This window comes from Vicugna pacos, chromosome 15 (genome assembly GCF_048564905.1).
Source record: "Vicugna pacos chromosome 15, VicPac4, whole genome shotgun sequence".
Classification (NCBI taxonomy): domain Eukaryota; kingdom Metazoa; phylum Chordata; class Mammalia; order Artiodactyla; family Camelidae; genus Vicugna; species Vicugna pacos.
In genome coordinates, this window is record NC_133001.1 from 52750778 (window position 1) to 52764028 (window position 13251).

The 13251-nt window shown below is 39.4% G+C and overlaps 1 long non-coding RNA gene across 1 annotated transcript in view; it reads left to right on the top strand.

Moving 5' to 3' along the window:
• Nucleotides 1–13251, top strand: part of LOC140685782 (uncharacterized) — a 281092-nt gene that overhangs the window by 226626 nt on the left and 41215 nt on the right. The gene's annotated exons all lie outside the window — the stretch shown is intronic.

The window sequence follows — 13251 nt, forward strand, 5'->3', positions numbered from 1 at the left end:
CTGTGGTACACTGCACCCTGAACTCAAATTATCCCTGCAGCAGGAGCAATCAAGGCAGAATAAAACACAGGTTATTCTCCTTGGCCCAGTTTATCTCCCCATAGCCACAGGGAAGGTTGCTGCATCAGTCAAGTCTCCAAATAAAAAGGTAATTATTTCTTGATTTCTCTGGAGCAGATGCAGTGAGAGCAAGGCTGCTTCTACTGGGAGTCCCTACTGTGTTGCCAAACAGCAGCGGTTATCTTAGAAGACAGAAGTAATTACTTGCAAGATGTTCTTGTCTTTTTAGGTGGATCTGAGTGCTAGTCATTAAGATTCACCTGGCATTTGAGCAACTACCATGGGTCAGGCACACTGCTAGATACTGTCATATGAGTTTAGTAATTTAATTGCATTGAAACTTCAGGCATGATGGCATGCACACACACATATATATGCAAATATGGACACTCCAAAGTGTGCATCGTCTTCAAATTAAAGTGAGGAAACAGGTTCAGTGAGCAGGTGACACATGACCAAGGACACAGCTTGTCCATGGCTCAGGAGTATTTCAAACTTGTGTTACCACATCCCATGCTCTTTCATTATGAACACATGGTAGTTTGCAAAACCTGATTTTAATGCATAACACACACATCTGTGATTCACGACGACAGCTTACATTGCTGTGGTAAATGCTTATGACAGCAGTTTCAATGTTCTTTTTCCTAAGACTGTTTGGAGATGGGAAGAATACCCTGAATTTTAGCCTAAAGAGATATTGAGAGAACTAAAAGGACGACTCTATCATTCTTTCAAACTTAACTCCTGATCTTCCATAACCAAATATTCTAAAGTACTATGTGAAATCTTAGCAGTTTGCTAGATTCGGCACTCCTTTTCCTCTTTGTATCATCTGGGAGACAATGTACATTATACACTTTATCTAACCATTGAATTAGTGACTGCACTATTTTGCCTAAAAACTGTCTAGTTTTGTAGAAGAATAGAAAAATTACTGGAACCAAGACATTTTCAGTGCACAAGAGAAAATAAAAGATACAGAATTTCTGAAGCAATGTGTATAATTTTGGTTGAAAGTAATGGATTTCCTCTTATTTAAAGAGAAATAGATTTGGATTGCTATTTTTATAGTTAATATATTTTAAAATGGCATTTACAGATTCTAGTCCAGGGCTTCTCAATGTCAGCTCTGCTGATGTTTTATGAAGCATATTTCTTCATTGTGTTGTTTCGTGTATTGCAAGATGTTTTAGAAGCATCCCTGTCCTCTACCCACTAGATGACAGTATCACCCGCCACCAGGTGTCACAACCAAAAATGATTCCAGACATTGACAAATGTCCTGTGCACGGCAAAATCGCTCCCAGCTGGGAAACATGGATTTCATGATCAGCACTTGGGTCCAGATCCATCTATTTTCAGCTAGGCCATGCACTGACAAAGTACATTCTTACCCCTTTAAACATGGAGCTAATGAGATTATGGTGTGTGTTTCTATAGTGGGTGCTATGATAAACCAGCCAGGTCCTCCTTCAGCCGTGAGGAGTTTCTTACTCTATGTACTGGAAATGCTGCAAGGAGGGAGTTTTCAGCTCTCAGCCCTGGTTGGAATTCTTCAGATGAAGAGAGTCATCTTGCCCAATGTCACTTTGCCCTGCTGAGACAGCATGTAGCCAACAGTTGATTTATGTAAGTTGTAAAGGCCTAATTCTTTCCTTAGATTCAGAACAGATCTGAGGGACCCTCTGGTTTCAGACCTCTCGTCAGTTGGATGAAGTGTTCATTGAGACTGAAGACTACTCTTTCTACCCAATCTTGTCCCCTTTCTTTATCTTCCACAGGTAGTGTTCCCCAAATAAATAATCCCCTAATAAATCTTCTGCATGATAATCCCCGTAACATGCCCTTCTTCCTAGTGAATCTGACCAAAATAGGCTGGTATCTGAATTTGTGTAGGAAAGAAGATGCTAAGTTTGGGATTTTGAAGTTGAGTTACTCAAAAGGGAAAAGAGAACCCCATCACTGGGGGGCAGGTAGAGTGCAGGTCGCTCCTGGCACAAGGTGACAGAATAATTTTGAAAACTTTCATTGATGTTGAACTGAGGTGGTACACACTCAGGAAGATAGTTGAAGGGAGTTCACTGGGTGATGTGATATGTTAAATGTCTGAGAAATATTGGAGGCAGAGTAGTTATAAGGAGAGTGGAACTGTATAGCTTTGCTAAGCTTGATGTATGCTTTGGAAAAGATAACAAATATGACTGATTAATCTAAATTAAACTCGAAGCATGGGTAAAAGTGAGTATGTTGGTAGCATGGTGAAGAGGATTTCATTTGTTGCAACTAGAGAGCAAAGAATGCTGTGGTCTCAAACATAAGAGTAGCAGAGTGACAAAAAATTCTCAACCTTAGTAGGTCTGCTATGACAACACTGGAACTCAAGTTGGGAACAACAGGGGGATCTGTCTCATGGGGTGAGAACATCTGGGTGAATGCACCTGAAACTATTGTACCCCTGTATCTCCTACATCCTTGCCTCTGTGCCTGAGGAAGGGGCCAACACACTCCTGTTTATAGATAACCCCTGCTGCACCTCCTTTGCATCACAATGACGCAGAGACCTATTCCTTGCCTGACAAAATCTTCCATCCTCAGGATCTTTATCCACATCCTGTTCTGGCCTTTAGGTCAATAGCCAGAGGTTAAGTCACAGCATAAACCACCTGGTGACGTGCTGTGCGGGATGAGAGAGGAAAGCAACCACACCTCAAAAGACTAGAAGGGATTCGCCAACACTTAGCCAGCAATGGCTGGGAGAGAAAGCAGAAGACGAGCGTGCAGTAGTAGGCAGGGCTGGGTAAAGCAAGTATTGCTCAATTTTGGAGTATTGTCTCAGGGTTCAGGCCCCCTACAATAAATGCAAACGCGGAGTTAGGATGTCTTACAGAATCACGGAAAAACAGATAACCCGTACTCAGGTGAAAATGCCAGACCTGTCATGATAGATTATGTACAACAGGATTGAAAGGCTTGAAGGAGTGAGATATAATGTGTAAACTGGAAAAAAAAAGACCCTAAATGACTGTCTTCTATTGGAGGGCACACAAGAATGTGCTGGCGGTGTGGACTCCAGTGTCACTTAGAAGTCGAGTAGTAGCTCTCCACTGTTGGTCACGACTTACTGTGAGACTCGTTATTCTCAGACTGGGCTTATTAATAGACGTGGTGATGACAGAACGCCGGAATAACAGGGACCAGGCAATGGCACAGCTAACTGTGAGGAGCCGGGTGGATACAGTTACTACAATTTAAGTCTAAGCTGGAGTAGTCGCCAAGGAGATCTGACTTGCTGAAAGTTATGAGATGGTTAATGGAATACAGCTTCCTTAGGCGTAAAGTTTACGGGCAGCCAAAAGGGTAATGCTCAGTCTGTACAACCAAATATGTCAAAGATGGGTGATTAGGAGGCTGTGAGCAACTACTTCAATTAAAAATGATTTTTTTTTTTTTTTTTTGGTTTCTGAACTTGAGCCAAGTTTGAACACTGACTCCTTGACTCAAGACGAGGGTGAGTCCCAAGAAGTAGGGCCCTAAATTACCATGTAAATAAGGACACCTCCAGGTACCTCCCCCGAGGGATTTGAGGCATTTCCCTTAACTAACCACATACTTCAGAAAGGGGACTGCCCGAACATGTCAGGCACTGTTGTACGTGGGGTGCAAGGTAGTGATGATATCTGGAAATCTGAAGCATCATCAGGGGCACCCGTTAATAAATAGTGTCCAGTCACAAGTCAGCCCACAGTTGGACAGCTTGTCCTTGGATGCCTCCTGTACAGTGCTTATATCCCTACTTCCTTAGTGCATACTCAGAATAGACAGGTGGTCATTTCCACAAGCTCTACATTGATTTGTACACCTGTAGAATAAGAGTTAAACGTGTGGGAAAGGTCAGTAGGAGTCTCTGAAAGTGCACCTCACCCTGGCCAAAAAACATGCCACATGTAGTATATTGTCCAAAGGGCTAGTGGTCTCTGTTACATTTCTGTTTAATTCTGTAGACCCGCCCCTGGTTCTTTCAGGATGAGAGTGGAGTACTGAAAACTCAACCCAGTAGGAGCCCCTGTTGCACGCGCCTGCAGTGCAGTGATGGCTGATCATCGTGATGTGGTAGACCTGCTGTGAAACAGTGGTGACGGGAAGCAGTGTGTTGGGCACCCAGGTGATTCACTTGGGTGTATGTTTGTATTCTCTGGCCCAGTGTTGATAGTTAATGGACAAGTACAGTAGTGATGGCCTAGGGAGGACAGGCTGCTCACTGGCTCAGATTTCTCAAGCATGAGCATGTGAGTCATGGATGAGAGTCATGTCCCCGGTTTAGCAGAGGTGATAGCTGACGGGAAAAGTACAGAATAAGAGTAGAGGAGAAACATGATAGTATCACTTGTGGCCTCAGAACCAGCTCAGGGCTGTAATTTGTTCCACTGTATTTGTCCTTCGTTTATTGTTCGTTTCACTCCTCCTCTGTTGCCTGGGAAAATATGTGTGGGTTTACATGATGCAAGGGCTGGACTTTAGTGGATGTTTTGATGTAACACCTAAATCTTCTTTCAGGAATGAAGGACATTCTCTGAGGTTTTTAAAATTCTTCCAGAAGATAGCTTTCAGTTGTTAGCATGTATCGGAGACAAGCATCATCTAGCCCAAGGTTAATCACTTCCTGGGCAGCCTCTGTCCAATGAGTAGGCAGGCTCAGTGCTCCCTCGAGCTCAGGACAACACTGAAAGGCCATTCCAGACTGAGAACTTCCCTCGGGGTCACGTTAAAAAAAAAATTGTTTTTCTGGTATAGATTGCATTCTAGCCCAACATCTCCGTATGCCTAATTCTGTTTCCCACAAGTGATATCCCAAAAGCACTCCTTAAGAAACCGTTTGCATGCTGAGTTTTGTCTTTGGATGAGCTTCTCAGGGAATTTAATCAGCAATAGATATCTCACTTCTAAGGCTCTCTGCTGTATGAACTCAGCACAGAACTTTATGGTTTTTAGCTTTTTATTACTAGCAGCCCTTAGCATAGCACATTATATATGATGAATATATATTAAATGAATCTAGTTTGTTGAAATTTACTTTCCATCTAAACAGAATAAAATAGGAACACTTCTGGAAGCTTGTGGTGAATCTAAGTCACATGTCTTTTCCACTATACTGCTGGCACTAACCCCTGCTCACGCAAACAGCTCACACTAGCTTATCATGCATTATTCCTCAGGAGAGTATCACATTGCAGCGTTTGTTAACTTATTCAAGAAATTCCATGAACACTGATGGCATGGAAATTGACACTACAGAGGACCACTAAGGTGTTGCCCTTATCCTAAGGAGTTTCATAAAGTAGCTTATGAAAACATAGTTAAATGACAGTACCTTGTAATGAGGGTTAATACGGGATCAGGAGCAAAATGTTAAAGGGAAAAAGGAAGAACAATTCTGTTTAAACAGTGCTTTGCTCTAAAGTTCTCGCAGAGAAGGGGATGGTTAGTCTGTATATAGTAGGATATATAATTGTTAGATAAACAAGGAGAGTAAAGACATCCCAGACACAAGGGAAGATAAACCCAAGAGACATTCAAGAATACGGCATATTTAAAGGATGGTAAAGAACCGACTAAAAGTGCATGCGTTTAGAAGGGTGGAGTAAGATTGGGAGTTTGAGATCCGCAGATACTAACTAATATATATAAAATAGATAAACAACAAGTTTACACCGTATAGTACAGGGAACTATGCTCAATATCTTACAGTAACTTAACAGTGAAAAAGTATATGAAAACAAATACATGCATGTTCATGCTGCACACCAGGAACTGACACAGTGTTGTAAACTGACTATACGTCTATATATATGCAAAGAAAAGAAGACTGGAGTGGGATGTAATCACTTCCTGGGCAGAGGTGGCCTGTTCAAAGGAAAATTTTATTTAGTATGTATTTGTTGGAACTGGGAATTATATCATCAGATGTGGTTTTTTAAAATCATATATCTGGAGGATATATGAGGTTTTAAAAGTTTGATTTGTGAAGACTAATTAAGAGTCCACCAAAGTAGTTCAAGGAAAAGATGATAATGCTAGCGTCTCTGAAGTGAGGAAAGCTTTGCACCTGTGAGGAGTGTCTTGAAACCTGAGGACTCCCTGGAGCCTGGAAAATGGGTGGAGGGTTCGGGCAATAAAGGAGCAGATTAATACATTGTATGTTAAGAAGAACAAATGGAACTAGCATGGTAAAGTGGAGTCCTAATATCGCTGTACTTGCAATAAATGTAAGTTAATCTGACCTACTATACTCTGAAACTGGTGAGAAAAATAATATTCAACAATACGTTGGCTACCAAAGTTTCTCTTAAAAAATTAAACATTGTCAAGTGAAAGCTTGAAAAGACACATCCGAAGCAATAATGTTTTCTTAAGAAGTCATTTGGAGTATTATTAAGCTAAAGATGCACCAAATGTGGAAACAGCACCTACAATATAGCAAGGGGGGATGGGGGAGGGGAAGAGAAGGAAGAAGGGGAGAGAGGAATGAAGGTTGGGTGAGGAAGAGGAGAAGGAGGAAGTAAGGAGGAGGAGGAGTAACAGGAAACCAAGGGAGAAAATCTGGGGTAAAAAATTCAAGTAAGCAAAAATTTAACCGGAGCAAAAGACAAAAGAGAGAGAATGAAGAGTCAGTGAGGTAGGCGTCAAAGCAGAAGAGTATAGCACAGTGGAATTATAAAGACAATTCGGGGAAGAAAAGAATAGGATACAACATTAGAAAGTGTCAAAAGAATCAGCCTAGATTATAACTGAGAAATACTAATGTCCCCGAAGCAGTGAAAGTAAGCTTACACTGAAAGGGCCCAAGGAGCATGCGGAATCAAGGGAGACATAACTCTCAGGAAATGGCCCTGAGTAGGACTAGGAGTCTTGAGTCCTGATCTGTTCGTCCACCCCCACCACAGTCCGGGGGGGCGGGGAATACCTAACGGTGCCCATGAAGCTTAAAACCTCTTTCCATGAAGTGAGGATAATCTCCAGGAGCACTAGCTTAGGACACATGGAGCCATCCCTGGGCTACAAGAGAAAAGATTAGAAAAATAAAAACACTCTCAGTGATGCATTTTTGGCTCTTTCATGCCCACACCGTGGTTAATGTTGGCTCCCTATGAATCCAGTGTCAAAGACTCAGAAAAGAATAGATTCTTTAGAATAAAAGGACTAATCCACCCACCTCAACTCCCTTCCTATTTAACCTTCAAGACCTTCCTTTAGACCTTCTTAGCTTTCAAAGGGCCAGTCCAACCCCTCACATCTCGATGGCTTCATCTTACCACACAGGATGTACGGGATAAGATAGAGGTAAAATACAAAATGATGCTCTGAAAAATGAGACAACATGCCCTAGCATTTTGGTCCAATAAATGTTTTTTCGATTCTTACAGGAAACCAAGAGGTAATCTTTCAAGAAGGTTTTTCACTTTCGTAAAAAGTCATTGGAATCATTTTGGCCTTTAAAAGTTTATAAAAGGAACATAACGCTAATAAGCAACATACATGCTACTGGGAAAAGAAAGGTACAGAATTCAGTATTCTAATAAGACTGTGTGTGCAGCTGGGAAGGAAAGAGGAGAAAAGGGTGGAATCTGAAATACAGTTAGAAGGGTTAAGATCTGAACAGCAAAATGATTTTTTAAAAATATGTCAGATAAAAATATAAGATAAAATATTTTCTAAAAATTGAAAACACAAGGAAAAACACAAAAAGGAAATGAAAAACAAAAAAAGAATAAGTAAGAATGAGAAATCATTTAAGAAAGAATTTGATGCCAGCTTACCTCTGTTTCTTCTGTTAAATACACAAAAATGATACGTGTTGCTTGTGGATGTATGTTCAATCCACAAGAACATAATAATTTCTCAGTTATTTCTCGCTGATGTAGTGCCTATTTGGATGTTATTTTTTTTTCCTTTTTATGTACCATCACAAAATCCAACTGAGCAGATGTAGACACTAAGAGAAAATCCCATTCTTCAAATGAATGACATTTCCTGTGGGAACACAGAACTCCAAAGCAATGAGTGGGTAAATAAAATATATTAATGAGCTGGTTTACTCCTTTCTTATGGAAGCATAATTGAGTCCCAACACAATTAAGGGATTTATGCTTGCATCCATTTCAATCTCCAGCGTGGTTCAGCCACAATAAAATGCTGTAAAGAAGCTTCTGAGTGGAGATTAAAAGTTCCCTAGAGTCAGAGAGAACCATTTGGCTGCATCTTTAGAGATGGTTGATCACGAGCATGAATCTCCTCCAAGATATATATGTACATATTTGTATTCAATCTAACCATCTGAATTGGAGTTTACCCTCTCTAGGACTCGTATACAGTGGCAACAGGAGGAAGCAGAGAGTTTGCCAATAACTCAAAGAATAAATTAAAATAGATACTGCTCATGTGTGTACCAGCTGATCCTTGTAAAGTTAAGATACGAGTGACCTGTTACACTTAGGCATTATGGAAGTGTAACTTGAATGTATAGCGATTAACTTGGAGAAGATTTATTATTCATAATTTTACAAAAAGTCGTGTAAGAAGTGGATGTGCACATGTTATATTTCCCCACGAAACATCAGGCATAGCTAATTCACCTAAGTCATCAAGATGATTTAGCCATGTAAAAAGGCAGGGCGAATAAACCTTTACATGATGACCCTTCAGGATGCAAATACTAAAAGATTGCTAAACTTTATTTACATGCATCTGTACATTTGTTTATTAAACCATTTTTGTTAGTTGCCTGTCATATTCTATTTATTGCATATGACCCAAGTGATTCTTTATCTTGTGGTGCTTTCTGGGAGTAATAGAAATCCAATTCAAACTGCACTGATGATAAAAAAATTTCCTTATGCAGTAAGATCAATAGTAGAGATGACTTGACTTGTGGTATGCCAGGTCTTCTGCTCTGCTTCTTTTTGATTCTATCGACGTTGCTCTTTCTGTGTATTGGTGTCATACTCAGAATGGTAGCAGTTTCAGGCATCATTATCCAGAAATGGCAGTGATCAGAGGGGATAAGACATCCTACTGGAGAATTCTCCTTAAATGGCACCGACCAGCATTGAAGAGCAGCCAATTCTAAACTAATCTCCCTAAAAGGAAAAGGATAAAGTCAGTTTTCATCCAACTGATCAGGATCTAATTCTGGAGCTGTGTACTTGGGCACTTTTGTTGGAGTCATATGAGAAAGGGTGGAGAGCTGAATAAAATGTTTCCGGATACATTGTGTAGACAACTGCAGGAAACAAGGGTGAATGTAATTCCTGCTAACAGGAAGATTATAGAGTTTCTTGTTATCCCCACCTTCTTTTGTTCATCCTGCCATGGCGTGTAATGTTCCATTACTTCACGTTCAAATTCCTCACTGTTTGATAATCCTTTCTCTACCTTCCCATCTATAAATGCAGTAGACCTCAATATGATGGTCTTCTCAACTTGAACTTGGCTACTTGCCAATATCCCCATTATCATTACATTCCTTCCACACCTTCCTTCACCCACATTCAGTCAAGTAATCAGTCATTAAATTAAACCACTTATTACCCTGTACATCTCTGGAATCTACTTATTTACCTCCATTATCAAAAATTGTACACTTTGTGTTACCCAATTACACACTAAACACACAATTTGTGTTGACTCCCTTTGATCCCTTAAGTAAAAAGGAAAAACAGAGTAGCAGTACACAGAAGAAATAAAATTATGAAGGACATAAGGGTGCAAAGAACCTAGAGAAATTGAGGAATTAAAATAAACACAAGGAATTAAAAGAAACACTCTAAATGTTCTATGAAAAATTGAAAGTTGGTACATTTAGGGGGCATAAAAATACACGTTTTTTGCATTTATATTTATAAGTTTGGGTACAAAATACATTGATAGTTTCCATACGTAAAATAAGTTAAAATATATAATGAAAGAAGAAACATATTTTACAATAAAATTTAAAAAATAATAAAGTGTTTAGGAATGAATGTAACTGTAAAGGGTTTAACAGGATCATTATAATGCAGCAGGTCACCCATAAGTGGTGGCTGTTCTTCCCTTCGGTTGCTGTTACTATTGTCCTCTGAACCTCAGTCTCTACCACAGCCTCATTCGCCATCCATTTTGTCCATAGGCAGAGCTCTGCTGGCGACTTGAGTGGCCTGGTATTTTGTCTTTGTTTAGTGACCGCTCTGGCTTTGCCCTGACACCACGTAAGCAGGTTGGCCCCACTTAGCAGCCCAGCATGGTGCCGTTGGTAGCTCTGAGCAGTCTGATCTCCTGGGAAGAATCATAGGCTTCAGAGTTTTTTCAAATCTTGACTGTCACTTACTATCTGAGTCATCATTAAACAGGCCTTTTCATTTCTGACCCTTGCTGAACCCATGTGCCTGGAAAACAGGCATTAAAATCTTACTTTACTCTTTGGTGTAGATTAAGTGTCATTATGTACTAGGACGTAAATATTCTGTAAATTGTCATTTGCTTAAAAACTGTATTTTTAAACTATTCTTGCAACAATATAGTCGCTGAAAATACTGAATTAGTGAATATTGAGCAATTACTCCTAGGGGAAATATAAGGTTTGAGGTTTTCGTGAACCTCTGATCACATTTCATCAACTGATCGATACATACCTTGCTTTATGTGTTTTTCTGTTTAAAGATACCTAATTATAATGTTGATTTATTAACCTTGAACCTGTAGCCCACAACACTGTAACTCATGCCTGAATGAAGCATATGTAGCACATATATTTTCCCTATGAGGCACATCACAGCTTCCTTGTGCTTAGAAACATTAGACAGCATTCCAGCAATGTGCTTTGGGGCCATTTTAAACAGCAAAATCACAACAAAACAGAAAAATGTGAAAAGGTTGGCAGCAAACAGATCACTTAAAGGACCCTCATTTATAGTGTGAGAGCTTGAACAGCAAGACAGATCCTCACCATGCCTGGCATCACCTGGGAAACCCAGGTTACTCAAATTTTTTGCCACTCTGCGTATTTCTATGAACAGAAAATGCCATGAATATCAACTTAGGGGTTATAAATTTTAGCTTGTAGGCTAGTTGGCAAATAGGAAATCTATAAATAATGAGAATGAATTCTAATTCTATTAGGGGTAGGGAAATTTCCCCCACAGGGAACTTTTACCAAGGACAGGACCTGTTGTTTTTTACCTTCTCTTGACTTCAGATTCCTGTTTAGAACCCAATATCCAATGTTCCTACCTTGTTTCTATTAAGTTTTATAATATGCATAATATAGTCACAGTTCTCAAAAAAAAAAAAAGCAGAACCAACAGGATGTGTGTATGTGTACGTAGTATATATTACATGCAGAGAGATTGATTTATTATAAGTAATTGTCTCACACAATGACAGAGACCGAGAAGTCCCAAGATCTGCACATGTTAAGCTAGAGACCTGGAGATCCAGGGGAGATGATGGTAAAATTCCGGTCCAAACACTTGAGACAGAAGAAGACCAGTGTTTCAGTGGAAGTCTGAAGGCAGTAAAAGACTGATGCCCCAATGTCCTAGCTCAATCAGTTAGGCAGGAGGAATTCCCTCCGTCTGTCTGGAGGGTCAGTGTTTCTGCTCTAGGCAGACCTTCAGCTAATTTAGAAGGGCAATCTCCTTTACTCTTTTTCCCAATTTGAATGTTAATTATCAAAAAAACACCTTCACAGACACACTCAGAATGTTTGATCAAATATCTGGGCACCCTGTGGCTCAGTCAAGTTGCTAAATAAAATTAATCATCATAGTTGGTGTATATTTTAGCTCTTTTTATATGCATATGGTGAAGGAATATGTATCACATATATGCATATTGTAAAACTTGAAACATTCCCTGATTTTCTTTTCCCCCGTTGAAGCCCAGAACCACATTTGGGTAATTCTTCTCTTTCTTGGTTTCTGTATCTTTGTTAGATACAAGATACAGCACAATGGTTCACATTCATGATTTCCTGATTCCAAAAGGCCCTTCTCCTCCTCATGCAACTGAAGGGTCCAAAAGGCTGAAAGGAGCTACCCTCTTACTTATTAGCTTAAGAGATCAAGCGCCTTTAACTGAAATATTTTTGTTGTTTTTTTCTTTTTATATTTTTAAAAGCTATAAAATATATTTAGTTTCTATTTTAAATATATGGATAGAGTGAGAAATTTCATCTGTTTTAAATCATAAATGACTAACATTTGAATTCTGAAATAATACAGAGAAATATATCAACCAAGCCACGTACCATGAGAAAAATAATGGACTGAAAAATTTTAAATATAAGCTATATATCATTCAAAACTGGGAGTGGTGAAATGCTGGCAAGAGGTCAAGTGGTCAGAAAATGAACATTTCACAATTTGAGAAGTAATTCTTAAGAGTTACTGTGAAGAATGACATGATTTTCAGTGGGTCCCAGTTGCTTTTGTGTGAATATTAATAAGTTCCTAATTATGATTAAAAGACCAATTATATCTAGTCTCACCCATAGTTAGACTGTCATACAACCTCTGTCAATCATAAGGTAATTTTAAGCGTCCAGAATGTATTCATTATCTTTTTTTTTTTTGTGCCTCTGGGAATCCTCATATTCTGTTTTCTCTTTCTGATTTTCAGATTAGAAAAGTCTAACTTAATCTAAATCTTTTCTAAAATGCAAATTTTCTCTAACCTGAATCACTGCTTTCTTCATTTTTGTGACATCCTTCAACACTAACCCAAATGCCACAGCAGTGAAGCCCCCACTGATTGACTTGAAAGGCTCTTAGATCCCATAGAACTTCATAGTTTCCTCCTTAACTGTGGAGCCTAAACGCTTTTTTTTCTTATTCATGTTGTTGCCTAAACAGAGTTCCCTTGAAATAAAGGACGTTCTATGAGACTTCCTAGATGTTTGTTTTTGTTGCTCTTCATTCCATTCATTCAACAGCTACTCACTGAGAGAGTTCTAGGTGCAAGAATGATTTGAGGTGCAAAGAGTCAGAGTAGTGAACAAAGCCAACAAAACTCATCCCCCTTATGGATTTCACATTTAAGATGCTGCAAATACCTACGTACCAAGGCAAACTGCTGCTAACACAAATTAGGGAATTCTAAAAAGAAGGTGCTGACAAAGAGATCAAAAGATTGGAGTACAGCTTGATCTGAAGAAGT